This window comes from Sorex fumeus, unplaced genomic scaffold (assembly GCF_029834395.1).
Source record: "Sorex fumeus unplaced genomic scaffold, SorFum_2.1 ptg000131l, whole genome shotgun sequence".
Taxonomy (NCBI): Eukaryota; Metazoa; Chordata; class Mammalia; order Eulipotyphla; family Soricidae; genus Sorex; species Sorex fumeus.
Window position 1 is genome coordinate 12,279,887 of NW_026606188.1, and position 16,101 is coordinate 12,295,987.

At 37.3% G+C, this 16,101-nt stretch overlaps 1 protein-coding gene and 1 pseudogene across 1 annotated transcript in view; both read right to left on the reverse strand.

Moving 5' to 3' along the window:
- FBXL17 (F-box and leucine rich repeat protein 17) overlaps positions 1-16,101 on the reverse strand; it is a 538,170-nt gene that overhangs the window by 444,457 nt on the left and 77,612 nt on the right. The window lies entirely within an intron of this gene.
- Positions 7,916-9,375, reverse strand: LOC130046127 (lupus La protein homolog; annotated as a pseudogene).

Below are 16,101 nucleotides of genomic sequence, written 5' to 3' on the forward strand. Positions count from 1 at the left end.
GAATCGAACTCGGGTTGGCCGTGTTGGCCGCTTGTAAGGCGAACGCCCTACCACTGTGCTATCGCTCCAGCCCTGATCTTGGAGGATGGACCCAAAACGAAACAAAATTAATCTGTGATGCTGTAACAGGCCGGATCAATAGCAAAGCAGGTAGAGCATTTGCCTTGTACATGGCCGACGCAGGTTCAATTCCTCCGTCCCTCTTGGAGAGCCCAACCCAGTTACCGAGAGTATCCCGCCCACACGGCAGAGCCTGGCAAGCTCCCCATGGTGTATTCGATATGCCAAAAACAGTAACAAGTCTCACAATGGAGACGTTACTGGTGCCCACTCGAGCAAATCAACGAACAACGGGATGACAGTGCTACAGACAGTGCTACAGTGTTGTAACAGGAATAAGAATAATAATTATTATGTTCTGCAATAAGTTATGGAAGGCCGAGTCTAATTTTCACCACTCTAGATCTTTTTAGCACTTTGGTCCCACAGTTTGCTGCAATATACAGAACAGTGGCTACTAGCACAGATTTTCATGCTCAGATTCCAACACTGGTTCTGAAATTCACTAGCAGCCATCGCTCTGACTCAAGTCTCATCATTCAGAAACAGAGTTAATAACGCCTATCTCTTAGGAATTAAGAGCATTTCTAATTAGTTAAAATACAAAAAAAAAATGTTTCACAGGGTGGGTGGTTCAAACGTTAAATATATCCCTGAGTACTGCTGGGCGTGGCCCCCAAATAAAAAAAACGTTATAAATAATTAAAAATAAAAGTATAAAGAAAGGGAGGGTGGGGTGATGGCACAGTGGGTGAGTCGTCTGCCCTGCAAGCAACAGGCTGGGGTCTAGTTCCCAGAACCCCTGAAGGCTCTAGACTCCAGGGCTGCGCTGGGCAATACTTAAGGACCAACCCAGGCCTCATGCATGCAAAGCATGAACTCCAGTCTTAGAAGCTGTTTCTCCAGCCCTCTCCTTCAGGAAACCAAATGACGCAGTAATCTGAAACCTCTGGCTGTCCGCTCAAGCACTCCTCGACTTGCCACAGTCCCTACATACATCAGCCAGCAATCTGACTGGTGATATACTCTTGCCCATGGGCCACCAAGAAAAAATTAATCATCTTAATATATTCTCTTAGCCAAACACAGTAACAAGTCTCACGATGGAGACGTTACCAGGCCCGCTCGAGCAAATCGGTGAACAACGGAAGGGCAGTGCTACAGTGCAGTGCTATTCTCTTAGCATGATACGTGACATGTATATACACACACACACAAGGTGATTCTCGAGGCTTCCTCTGGCTCTGTGCCCAAGGGCCAGTCCTGGCAGTGAGCGCTACAGCAGCCACAAGGCGAGATGCAAGCACACAAACAGAATCAGCTGCAAGCCATGCCAGAGTCGAAACCCCTGACCTAACGTGCATGCAACAGATGGGGTTTAGTTCCCAGAACCTGTCGCCCTAATACAATGTTTTGAAAGTTGGCTTTCAGAAAAGATTTATCAGTCTTTTCTTTCCGTATTTTCCAGTTGTTGTTGGGGGTGGGGGTGGGGGGTGCACACGTAGAGACGCTTAGGGCTTACTCCTGGCTCAATACTCAGGGATACTCCTGGCAGGGTTCAGAGACCATATGGGATGCTGGGGATTGAACCCAGGTCAGCTGCATGCAAGGCAAATGCCCTACCTGCTGGACTATCACTGCAACCCCAAAAGGTTTATATTTAAATAAGTGAATTTAGTTATCCAGTCAGGATACTATTTTTTTTCCATCGTATACGTAAAATTCCATTTACTTACTTTATACATCATACCAACCTCTTTACACTGAAACAAATATTACAACTTGCTGAAAGGCGATCCTTAACATGAAGCTTATAACAAGCGGATATTCTAAAAGCAAGTTCTGTCAGACAAAATATTCTATGTAAAGAATCACCTTTTTCTTAAACTATAGAAGCATCTTTGCTATAATGAAAATTGCTTCTCTGTGGTATTTATACCCAGAGGAATACCACTCTGGGTATAATGCTCACTGGGGAAAGAAGACCTTCTGCCATCGCAGACAAAATAGAGAGAACCTGAGATTTGCAGACTGAAATAAGGGAGCGAAAGAAAATTAGTAGGAGCTTCACGAATGTGTGTAATATAATAAAAACAAAAGAGGGAGGGAAAAGAGGGAAGAGGGAGGGGAAGGGAGGAAGGAATGATGAGGTGGCATTAAAACTAGTGAGTGGGATAAATCCTATACACATTGAAACAGTATACAAAAACTATATTCCTAAGATTCTACAATAGTATGAAAACAAGAATCTAACTTTAAAATTGGGGGGGGGGAATACTGGGGAAAAGTGACTTCTCTAGAGATAATATTGTTATAAATTATTGAGGAATAAAGAAAAGAAGACCCATGAGAAGTTTATTAGTATTCTAATTTGCTACCGATGTATCTAATTTGTAGGAGATTCATAACTAAGTCATTTAAGTAGTGTGCTACATGAGCAATACAGTAAGCCAGACACCCTCCATCACGGATGTTCTCGCTAGTGTTCTGCTCTACTTGTTTCTTTGAATTTGCAACCTTATCTCATTTTCTTTATTTTTTAGTCCTCGGGTCATATCCGGAAGTACTCAGGGCTTACTCCTGACTCTGCACTCAGGGATCATTCCTAGCAATGCTCAGGGGACATAGTGGGTGCCAGGGATCATGCCAGGGACCATACAGGGTGCCATGGATCAAACCCGACTTGGCCACATGCAAGACCCCCAAACGGCCTCCCCTTGTCTCATTTTCACTCCATCTGCCCAAATGCTGTTTCTCATTCTTTAAAATTTTTCATTAAATTTTTTTCATTAACTAAAATTAAAGAATGAGAAATTAAGTCTATATTAATTGAAAAATAATGATGGTAGTAACAGTAAGTAAAAAGTAAAGGCCCTCCCGTTGTTCATCGATTTGCTCGAGCGGGCCCAGTAACGTCTCCATTGGAGACTTTGTTGTTACTGTGTCTGGCATATCAAATACTCTCGGTAGCTTGCCGGGCTCTCCGAGAGGGGCGGAGGAATCGAACTCAGGTCAGCCACGTTGGCCGCGTGCAAGGCAAACACCCTACCACTGTGCTATCGCTCCAACCCTAATAACCCTAAATAAAAAGAATAAAACAAATAGGCAGAGCACACATCTCAGATGCTAGTGCAAGGCAAACGCCCTACCACTGTGCTATTGCTCCAGCCCCAATGATGGTAGTATAAATAAAAATAATAGAAGCAAGAGAATTAGTAACAGTAATAAGCAATAGCGGCATATTCGATAAAATGAATACTAGAAACTTGTATTTTAAAAATTCTACCCATTAAGACTTGAGTCATTTTTTTAATTTCAAAAAAATGACTCGAAAATTTGCATTTGCAAATTTGTTCCATTATATTGTAGATCCTTCTCCAACTGATGTTAGATAGCCACCATTGCACTGCTTTGTGCTGGAATCAAAACATATCTTGTTTTACAGAAAAAGCAACAATCTGAGCTGGAATCAGCCCCTTTCTTTCACATGCCCACGGATAACTTCCCTTCCCTACATGCACTGCAGCCAGTTCAGACAGGACCACCTTGATTTTTTTTTTTTCCTAGCAAAATGGTTAGCAAGTTCTTAATCACTCACTGGCTTCCCGTAGGGACCTACTCAGGACACGGGCAATAGAACGGGGTTCTGGAGATGAAGGAGACAAAGGAATAGAGGAGGAAGCACCACTAATAATCAATGCTCTGCATCCTCAGTTCCCGACTGATGAAAAGTTAACTTACCTACTCTTCCTCATATAATTTTTATCACTAATTATTTTCATATTCTTTCTTGGAAACGCTCCAGGGAAGGTATGTATAAAATTACTTTTAGTTTCTGAGTTCCCAGAAACCACCACTCGTAGCCTTCCTTGGACAGAAGTCTTACTATTATTTCTCCAAATCCTCATCTAGTATAGTGTAAACTTAGCAAATCTCAAAAAAGATCAAAGACTTACTCTAATGACAGAAAAGGTAAAGAAATACTATGTATTTATTTTTAGCTGAAGAGGGAAAAAAAATCTAGTTATAAAAGGAGTGGGGCAAAAAGAGATGAAGCCCAGCGCCGGAGAACACTGCACATGCTCTAGGCCCTTGCAACTCAAGTATTCCTTACGGGGAACCAGCTACCGCCACAGCCCTCCTAAGCACCCAACGACACTGCTGCAGGTCCCATCACATCCCGGGCCTCGCCAGCAAAGACTGAGCTTCGTCCTTTCAGTCTCCTATGTTCTCCAATGGCAGCTCTCTGTTCGAAGACTTCTAATCAGAGCGGCCTAGAAATCATCATATCATATTGAATACGGCAATGTAGCACTGTCTTCCCATTGTTCATCGATTTGCTCCAGCGGGCACCAGTAATGTCTCCATTGTCAGACTTGTTGTTACTGTGTTTGGCATACCGAATACGTCACGAGAGGGGCAGAGGAACTGAACCCGGGTCGGCCAGGTCAGCCACATGCAAGGCAAATACCCTACCTGCTGTGCTATTCAAAGCTATGGGGCTCTGAACTGGATTCAAAGCCCCATATTGAATACAGTTCACATAAAAGCATTAATGAGCCAAAACATTCCTAGAAAGAAAAGGTGTTCCTGGGGCTTGAGCGACAGAACAGTGGGGAGGGCATGTGCCTTGCATGCAGGCAACTCAGATTGGATTCCCTGCATCCCAGATGGTCCCCCAAGTACCCCAAGTACCACCAGGAGTGATTACTGAGTGCAGAGCTAGGAATGACCCCAAAAAAAAAAAAAAACATAAAACATGTCCCTGCTTCCACTTAGTACTCCTAAAAGAGTATAACTTAAAAAAGGAAAAACAGAAACTGACTCCTAACTGAGCCACAAAACTGAGTCTTGGCTCATTTGGGTGGGGGTGAGGAGGGTTGGCAGGAGGGGCGGGGGGGGGGGGGGGCAGAGTGGTAAGCTTAGAGGAGGGAGATGGGTACACTGGTGTTATGTGTTCTTGATACATGTATATGATAAACCATGATTAATAGCATTGCAGATCACAGTACCACATCAATTTTGAAAAACAAAATCAACTCTCCAACTATAGTCCCTTTGGGGCTGAAGAGTTAGGACAGCAGGTGGGGAATTTGCCTTGAACAAGACAACCCGGGTTTGATCCCCGGCATCCCATATGGTCCCCAGAGCACTGTCAGGAGTGATCCCCGAGTGTAGAGCTGGAAGCAACCCCTGAGCATCACCAAGTGTGGTCCCAAATAAAACAAAATAAAAAACTATCATTGTTTCTCAAGAATTACCAATCTATACATTAGAGACAGGCATGGCTAGCATAGCAACATTACCATTTACAAAGCAATTTCCCCTTTGCTGAGTAAAGACTGAATCTCTTTCTAAGCTTAAATATCCAGAGAAGCCGGCTGCCCATTTCCAGCAGTCCAAAGCACAGGTAGAAGACAGCCCAGCAGCGGGCTAAGAGGGATTTCACATGAAGCTTCTATTTAAGCCATCAACATTATGACACTACCCAAATGCAAAACAGTGGGCACAGAAACAAACTTTCATAAACCTAATTTTTATCTGAGCCCCTTAAAACATAAGAAAAGCCTTCTATTCCAAGTCTGAATTTTGTTATGCATTGAAAGTACAGATAGCACAGTAAAAATTGATCCTTAAAAATACAACTATAGGGCTGGAGCAATAGCACAGCAGGTAGGGCATTTGCCTTGCACATGACCGACCCAGGTTCGATTCCCAGAATCCCATATGGTCCCCTGAGCACAGCCAGGGGTAATTCCTGAGTGCAGAGTCAGGAGTAGCACCCACATCACCAGGTGTGGCCCAAAAATAAAAAAAAACTATATACATATATATATAATTTCTTACAACTTTGAGAAATCCAAAACAATGAATTCTACTATATTTGTGGACCAACTTGATTATTCTGTATAAGAGATTCTATATGTTCTCTATATATTCCATATTACATGTCCACATAAAGTCATTCCCTTTTTCAAATCTGTCTTCTTCATTCATATGTTCCAGTACTAACAATGTCTAAGTGCGTAATAATTTCAGAAGTTAAAACATATCCTTATCACATTTTACTACAATAAGTCAATAATGTAACTTATTGTTTTCCTGATTTAAGTTTCAAAGACATATGAAATGAATCCAAAATTTAATTTTTAATGACTTGGGGGTGGGGGGACAGTCAGGGGGTCACATCTAGAGTCTCAAGGCTAGTACTCTACCACTAAACTACATTCTCACCCTTCTCTGTGACACTTCTAGGGTGGGAGGTGCAGTCAGACCTGGGGATGCCCAGGGCTTATCTTGGCCTTGTACTTAGGGATCACTCCTGGAAGGACTTGAGAAACTCTATGGGGTAGTAAGGATTAAATCGGGTCAGCCGCATGCAAAGCAAATACCTTATCCACTGCACTATATCTTGGCTCTTGTATGTGATACCTTTAGATAAAGGTTAACATTTCACATATAACCACTTTCCAGTTACTATAGATCAGACTACAGTTACTATAAATATGAATAATACTATAAAAACTCATATTTCCTCTTATTTCCACTCTTGGGTCTTCTTCACACTTATTAGACAGAAAGGAATTTGGCGAAATATAAACATATATATATATATATCATATAAGTGTACCAATAAATTACGAAGCAGAACAGAGTACAGTGGGTAAGGTGCTTGCCTTGCATGCAGCCAACGCAGACAGGTCTCAGCATCTCCAGTGTAGCCCCAAAACAGAAACATGCACATATGTGTGTGCATATATACATACATATAGCACTGTAGCACTGTCCTTCCGTTGTTCATCCATTTGCTTAAGTGGACACCAGTGAAGTCTCACAACATATTTAAAGACTTGTTATTACTGTTTTTGGCATATGAATACGTCACAGGTAGCTTGCCAGGCCTTGCCGTTCGGGCGAGATACTCTCAGTAGCTCGCCAGGCTCTGCGAGAGGAGCAGAGGAATAGAACCCAGGATGGCCGAGTGAAAGGCAAATGCCTGACCCACTGTGCTATTGCTCCAGACCACATACATACAGATATGAGTATATGTATAAATGTATATATGCATGTATATACATATGTATACATGTATATATGTGCATATGTAAGTAATTCTGATTTAGACAAGTTCACCAATTCAACTTTCTATATGAAGAATAACCTGAACAATAAAGTACATAATAAGCCTTTCTATCACAAATACTCCAAAATAAATTTGATCTCCAACTTACATTTATTTCCAGCCTTGGGCTTTGGGAATAGATACATCCTTTGGGAGCAGGTATTTCACTTGGAAAATAATAGGACAATCATTTTGAAGCAAAGGCTTAAGGCCATTTAATTTTAACCCTACCACATGGAAGTCCACCAATATACTGGGGAGGGAAGAAATAGACCCAGTCCTGTCATTCATGTGTAACAAACCAGCAACTGCAAAATACACTCTTAGAAGGCATAGCAAATAATCCTGCTCATTTACATTTCAGTAAGAAGTGGAAAACAGTAAAGATGGGTCAGGATGACTTGGTATCTAGCTTCAATCATTTACATATATTAAGTCTATTTCTGTTTACTGACATGAAAATATTTTAAAGGAGACAGCTGCAATTCACTAAAATTAATCCCTTTTAGGACACATTTCTAATGCAATTTATTGAAGTATAAATTGGAGAATCTTTATAATTTTCTTGAGACATTTCTTTTATCAATTCAAAAAATACAAAAGTGCATATAGACTGCTCAATTTATTTTCTTGCCCTCTCTAGGATTCCTTTTCTTGAATATGTTTTTATTATTTATGTCAGTAACAAAGTGACCTCATTCACATTATTTTCATAAATTCTTTATTTACAGTATATATTTTTGTTAGTGTGTAGTAATTTTCATATTACAAAAGCAATTTAGTGAAACTTCTGATGCTGAATATCAGAAATAACACAAACAGAACTATACATAAAAAATTTATATAACAAAAGAGTTGAACAATTTTTTTCTTACAGGTGGACATTGAAGTGGACTTAATTCGGTTTTCTTTCTAAATGTCTTTAAACAGAAGCCACATAATTACTAATAAAAGCAATTTTTTAAAAATATTTGGTTATTAAAACTACTGGTCCCCAGTACCATTTTCTGTCTTCTTTTGTTGTAATGTGGGTTCATCTTTGTGTCTCTCTTGCTTTTTTTGCCGGTCCAGTTGCACCATTTTCATCATGTTCATCATCACTGTCAAATTTAGTTTTCTTGCCCTGGAATTGTACTTTTCCTTAATATAGCTTGGGCTTTATTTCCCTTTCCCTTTCCTTTAAATCTTTGACCTTTTGATTTCCATTTATTTAGGAATTCGTGCTGATCTTCTATGATTTTTTTCAGTGCTTCTTTTTCCACATCTCCTCCAAGAACTTCCCATGTCACTTCTTTGTTCCTTAATTGTAGGTTACCATTATCTTCATCTTTGGCTTTATCCAGAATTATTCCCTCTTTTGCTCCTTTGACAAAGTCTACCCATTTTATTTCACCATGATTTGAGAAAAGAATATGCAAATCTTCTCTACAGGTCTGATCATCCAAATCCCTGAAAATTTCAGCAAACATCCAATCTTTTCTCCAAGTGATTTCATCTCAGCATTTTCTGCTATCTTTCTTTTTTCTTCTTGCTCTTGTTTAGCTCGTAATTTGGCTTCTACTTTATTTTGCTTTCTTCTTACTTTTTTTTTTTTTTGAAAAGCAATCTTCCTTGAAAAGTATTAGCGGGTCTGTATCTTTGTGTTGCTGGCCGGGCATCTCAACAAACTTCTTGGCAGATTCAATGCAATCAAACAGCAAATATTGATCCCTTAAATGCTTTATGCAATGTTCTTCTCATTTGAATATTTAATACTTGACCTTTACTTTCTAACCATTCTTTTATGTTGTCAAGGGTTGCATCAGTTGGGAAACCTCTAATGTGAACAGATGTTTTTTACATCATTTTTATATTCATCAGTTACTTCGGGGAGGGGTTTGGGGATCTCGGATTTTACTTCTGTCTTCACTTATTTCCATGAGTTCTGCCTTAGATTTGCTCAATGCTTCAACTATTACCTTAAAATCTGTTGTTAGAGGATTTAACCTGTTGAATTTTATCATTATCTCCAAAGGCACGTCTAGTTTGATCTGTTCCTTTAAAAATTTGTCCCGAAGCAAACTGAAGTCACCAAAATAATACTCAATCTGATGCCAGATTTTCGCTTCCAGGGCAGCCATTTTTTCATTATCACCATTTTCAGCCATTGTAGGCTATCTTCCGGGACCCAGTCCCACACCACAGGCACACTAACGGCGACAGTAATGACTTGGCTTCTTCAGCACCGCCAGCCGGCCTCAAACGCAAAAAGACTGGGGCCAGCCCCTATTTTCATAAATTCTTACTTTCTCCCTTCATAATGAACTTTGGTTCACTGCCATGATAAATGATCAACCCAAAAAAAAGTCTGCTAGTCCTTGTTTTTAATAGATAGTTCTCAGACTAGACATGTAATTTTTATGAACTGCAGTTATGCTAAACGTACTAAATTTCAAAATATATTCATGTCAGTAAACTAAAATAACATACTACAAACTACCCCAAGGTTATTTAATTTTAGTTAAATCTGTAAATTATTTGGTGACTGAAGCTGTTTAATGCTCTCCAAATACCTTTTAAATAGTATTTTCTATTTGTTTTTTTTAAATATTTATTCACTTTAAATTGCACTATCATGAGATATGCAATTACAAAGTTGTTCGTGATTGGGTTTCAGTCAAATAATGTTCTAACACCTCTTCACCAGGCACTAATGTCCCAGTTTCCCTCCCACCCCCAGCCAAACCCCCACCTGGCTCTATAGCAGGCACTTCTCTCTCCTTCCTTTTGCGCATTATGGTTTGCAAAAAAAGAACTGAGTGCTGAAAGTAGGTAAAGAGATATACATGCTCTCCAAATATTTTAAAATATCTAAAGAATACCTTAATACATCTTCAAACACTAAAGAGTACTTTAGATTGGTAATGGTAGAAAATATTGATAGATTTTGCTAGATTTAAAACAATTCAGAGCAAACAGAATGTATAGAGTATACCCAATAAAGTTTCCATTTTAAAACACAAGAAAACAGGGACAAAACATAGTTTGGGCCTGCCATCAATCCGGGCCTGCCTCCACACACAGTGGGATGACAAGGCTGCCTCGTGACAACTGTGTTATGTGGGTTTCTAGGACTGCGCCTCTTCACGTAACGCCCACAGAACATCTATACCAACATAAGGAATGAGGACTCCGGAAAAAATGACGTTTTAGGAATCCAATGAAACCATGCTTAAGAAGAATCAAGACTTTCACTAAAACCTTTTCTGCTTCCCAGATACTCAAAAGCATTTAAAGGAGAAAATCATGATGACAGAAAACACTTGCTAGACAAATTTGTTTTTAACGAATTGCCAACAATAGAAGAATTATATTTGAAGTGTAAGGCAAGTTTCACATTAATATCAATTCTAAATCCAAATTGTTCATAACTACCTACGTAAGTTAATTCTGCCACGGGTTACAAATTAAATCTCAAAGACACTTAGCAGATTAACAAATGACTGATAAAATTATATTTCAAAACTCAAGAACTAATTTTCATTATACAAACTCCATGGAGCAGACATTCAATAGCTCATAGATAGAAATAATAGCTGCAGAATTTTGAACATGATAATATTAAAATAAAAACAAGTAGAGCTCACATACGAAGATGGCACTGATTTCCTGTGTTCTAGGATGCCTATTCATAGGTAGCACTGTAGCACTGCACTGTCCTCCTGTTGTTTATCGGTTTGCTCCAGCGGGCCCAGTAATGTCTCCATTGTGAGACGGGCCATCACTATGTTTTGCCATATCGAATACGTCACGGGTAGCTTGCCAGGCTTTGCCGTGTGGGCAAGATACTCTCAATAGCTTGCCGGGCTCTAAATTCAATTTAACCTTGTCAATATAGCAGGCATTTTAAAACAGCACAGTGATAGTAATAATACAGTAAATATACTAGGTAATAACATACCAGAAGACACAAAATAAATGGTACATGTAGAAAATTATGTGGCCAACATTTTAGATGGCATTAATCACTAAATCACAACAATTAAACTATTAGAATCTTTAAGTTCTTATAAATCCAACATACTTCATAAAATTTCTGTTCTAGTTTTAACTTAATTTTCTGCACTTTACAATTTTTAACAGACGTTTGTGGCTTATTCATCACATTTTAAATTTCTTTATAATTTTTAGCTATCAGGTCTTATTTTCTAATAGTAAGTTATGCTTATAACAAATCCATCAGATAATAATCAAGTTAACCAGATACACTTGCTAAATGTTAACATTTTTATTGCAATTTAAAGTTTAAAGATATATGTAAAAAACACTGTTTCTCCAAAATTTAAGCCTATGTATACTCATTTGTTAAAATCATAGTTCCAGAACCTTGGTCATACTTTTAAAAGAATTCATTATAAACAGAACTTTTAATGATGACTGTAATTTTTCCACAACTTGATGAAGAAAATATACTAAGTATTTTGATATAACATTAGAATGTCACCCTTAAGTTTAACCACTTTAAGAATAAGACAACATTTTCATACATCTTAATATACCAGACACATGTTACATATAATTGTAGCACTGTGCACGTAAGTTGTATTTTAAAATATAACCAAAAAGACCTGTATAGAATTTTAGCTATTTGTGAAATATAGCAATCTAATTTACTATAAAACTATTTTTAAAAAGCATGTGTGCATTACAAATCTATCAATTTAAATGTAGAAGTTATTAATGATTGTATCTTATCTATCTGAAATTCAGACTTAGTGTTTCATTAATCATACTTATGAAAGTAAGTGCTGATAGATCATTAATCAATAATAAAATGAAATGCATGATCCTGGCCAATAATGACTTTTATAAAGAAATTCACAAAAGATTTCAATGCCTATACATAATAGACTAGTAGGTATAAAACTATACATCTTCCTCTCCTAATAAATGAATCCTAGGAGAGGGTGAAACATCACTCAATAATGCTATACTATATTCTTAATAATTTTATTTGGTTCGTCATTATTTTATTAAAGAACTTTGATTTGCAAAGTTTCTGACAGCTGAGTGTTAAGCTACATCACCCTAGCATCGGCCCCACCTCTGGTGTCAACCTGTCACGGCCAGTGTGCCCAGGTTCCCTCCCAACCCCCTGTCAACCACCTTGACAGGCACACTTATAAGTTTGTTTGTTGAAGTTTGTGCAAATAATGAATCAGAGGGAGAGATCAAAGAATCTATCACATTCAAAATAGTGTCCAAACGCATCCAAGTACATAGGAATCAAGTTAACAAAAGCGGCAGGAGACAACACCAGGAAAGCTTTAAGTCACCAGCAAGTAAGACCTCAGGGGATGGAAAATCATTCCACACTCATTAACTGAAAATAAACATTGCCAAAATGACCACCCTAACTAAACTACTGTTGAGACTGAATTAATTTTTTTAAGTGATGTGTCCTACCCATCACATCACACCTCAAGTAGAACTTCATCACACCCTGTAACTTCCTGCCTCATCAGCAGAATGTCACCCTTCCTGGGGCTTTAGTGAAACTGATACAACAAAAATTATTTAATCACTTCTTATCATACACCTTCCGTTGTGCACCCTTACTGTATCTGCAATCAATTGCATTTTTATTTTAAATAAAAAACACATAATATACTGCTAAAAATTATGTATACCAACGCAAACGTTCCTCGGTAATTAGCAAGCAAACAGACCCTAAAATGTTGATCCAAGAAGTGAGATTAATTTTAAAGATTGAGAGCATACAAGTCTTTCATCACTTGAATATGGCATTTTCAAATATGAAACATTTTCATTATTGGTCTTCAAACAGTGTTCACTGAAACTTTTTCTGGTACTATTTGCAATCAAAAGCAGGAGACAGAGCAGTTCAACGTTATTTTTAATTTTTAAAATTTAGTCCTCATGAAATTACAAAGTTTTTGTACGCCTGGGTTTCAGGCACACAATGTTTCCTCAATAATCCCTTCACCAGAGTCCCCTTCCCTCTTGCCATGCTTCCCAACCCCCACCGGATTCCCAGCCTGGTTTTATCAGGCACTTTTTAAAACAAAAATTTTTTTTGAAGTTTTTATATACGTTTCTGCAATATGGTTTCCAGGACTGGATACACAACCCTTGACCATCAATGAGCACCATATACTCCTCTCACTCGAACGTGTCCCTCCACCATGGAACAGTTCAATTTTATAAGCTTGAGAAATTTAAGATTTGAGTCCACAAAATCCACAGCATGGAAGACAAAGACACAATACGGCTGTTCCCAGAGAGTGAACTGTGCAGCATTACCAGACATGGCATTCCAAAATTTACATCAAAACAACTGTTATGAGGACAAAACATTACAGTCATGATAGGTAAACTAAAACTAACAAATTTAAAGAGCTCTGTCTGAACTGCAGTTTTGAAATCACAGTGAAAAGAACACACCCACTTAAAAAAATCAGTTATTGGAAATGCCAAAATCAAGGTCAAATCGAAGCGTGACTAATCCTGGGTGGCTGGGAGTTGAGACTGTCAGCTTTGCCTCCTTGCCCTGAGACACAGGTGTAGACTTTCTTCCCAGGGGGTTTCTCTTACATGCACAAGGAAATATTTCTAAGTAATCAAGTTAACGAAAATATTTTTCTACCTACTAGTGTGAAAATTATATAGCCAACCTAGTTTTTTTAATTGATTCAAATTGAGGAATAAGCATAACTAGCAACAGAAAGAAAAGTTATTCTACTGGATAAGTAAATAAAAACCATTTCCATTAAGACATTTTTAAATCATTAATATGAACTTTAAAAAATTGAGGGAATACAAAATTATCACCATGTTACAGTAAAATCCCCTGTTTCTTGACTCAACAATAGTCATTTGTTTAGGACAAGAACTACTATTAGGAAAAAGTTGTACCAGATAAATTTCAACGTGTACCTAAAGCCACAAAGAAAATTATTCAATTAATTAGTATTTTGAAAAACAATTTGTTTTATAAAACAACTGAAATAATGTGAAGAATTTAAAAATCCTGTTTAACATTTCCTAACCATTTTAAATAATTTAAAGTTAAAGCAAAATAATTCTGGTACTATTTATAAGCATCAATAATATGCTTTGATAAAAAAGAAGCTATCTAGAATTATTTTAAATCAGTAAAATTATCTCAAAAAAATAATTCAAAATCTGCGGAACAATAAGTGTACAGTAGCTCCTCTATTAAGCTAGGGGGAAAAAAGAACAGCAATATTTTTTTCTGACTGTGTGAATAAAAAATAAATATCAAATATAGTAAAAAATAGTTTTCTAATCACTGGCTTTACATATTATTTCAACATAAGAAAAAATTATGTATTTTTGCTATTTCTTCTCTTAAAAAAAGACCTCTTACTCAAAAATGTATTTTCCTCCATAATGATATCCTCCTGTAAAAAGTACTTAGGATTATATACTTGTGTCTCCTTGCTATTCTGATTTTTAAATTTTTATTTGAAATTAAAAATAGTTGGTTTCATCATTTTTTATCCTAAACTTTCTCTTCTTTTACCTTGAATTTTGTTCCTTTCCTGGGCTTCTCTTTCCTGGTCTTCTTTGTTTCTGTCTTTTCATATTTCATTCTGTCTTTTAAGTCAGCTGAATATGAAGTCAAAGTGGCCTAAGTGTCCAGGCCTGAGATAAAAAGTAAATTCTTAGTATTTTTAAGGGGAGAAAAACAGACCAGTTATCATCCGGGAGAGGATGAGGGGTTTGTAAACCCATCAGACAAGTCTGTCCAATAAAACTCAGACAGGAATCAAGTGATTATACCTTCTCCTGCACGCATAAAGTTCTTGGAAAGCATCCAAAAAAGCTTTTTTTTTTAGATTTCTTCTCTTGTCTAGAGAAAAAGAGTCAGGTTGATCTATAATGATTTGATCGCTTTTACAAGTCAATTGGACATGAAAATACCTTACATAAAATCTTTATAATATGAACTTCAATTTTTTGACAATTTTTTATTTCATTTAAACACAAATCTGGGCAAATATAAAATGTTTTCTGCTACCCACAGTTTTGCTCCAACTAATACTCTCTATTACTAAGTGTCTAATTGCTGAATTATCCACAAATAAAAGCCTTATATTTAACAACTGAAAAAGGTAAGCAATTCCATTCCTCTTCACAATTTTGTAAAGATGCATATTAGCAACTTGAGTAGGCTATTTTCAGTCATAAAATTTTTAAAAAGCAAGTGATTTATAGATAATGGGGATTTTTTTTTCAGAACAATCATACAAACTTACTATTTAAGTACGGGTTTAATGTCTACCTGCAAATAAACTATTAAATCCAAAATAAAATAAATGATCACCAGGCCTGTTCACTATAGTAGCCACATCCTGAGTTTGTATTCAATAATCTAGTAATTTTATGTTGTGCAATGCTGCAAATAAAAAATATTACTGATACATTATTGCTACAGATCTGTCATATGACATATATGAACTTGATATAGGGTGTTCAATAACAATACACACTGAAATCTTTACTGAGTATAAGATTTTGACATGGCAAAAATTGTATCTAAATGGCATTTATACTATAAATGTATAAATGTATGAACTATAAATGTATAGTTGAAATGGCATTTAAACTATATGTGTATTGGCATAAAAATATTTACTCTGCTTCTTCTTGAGAAAAAAAGTAGAGAAAAAGGCTCTGTGCCAAATGCTAAATAAATTAAATGCAAGTCTTAACTGGTGCAGATTTGAAAGGTCTGATTGTCTTTCTCTACTTTCATCAACTCAGAACTCTGGTTTGTAGAGATATAGATTAGTGTTGAACGCTACTGTCTGCACTGAGAATGTTCAGTGTCTGTCATACACGACGCTGTGTGAACCAGCTGCCCAGGACCCTATTACCCGGGAATGTCTGAG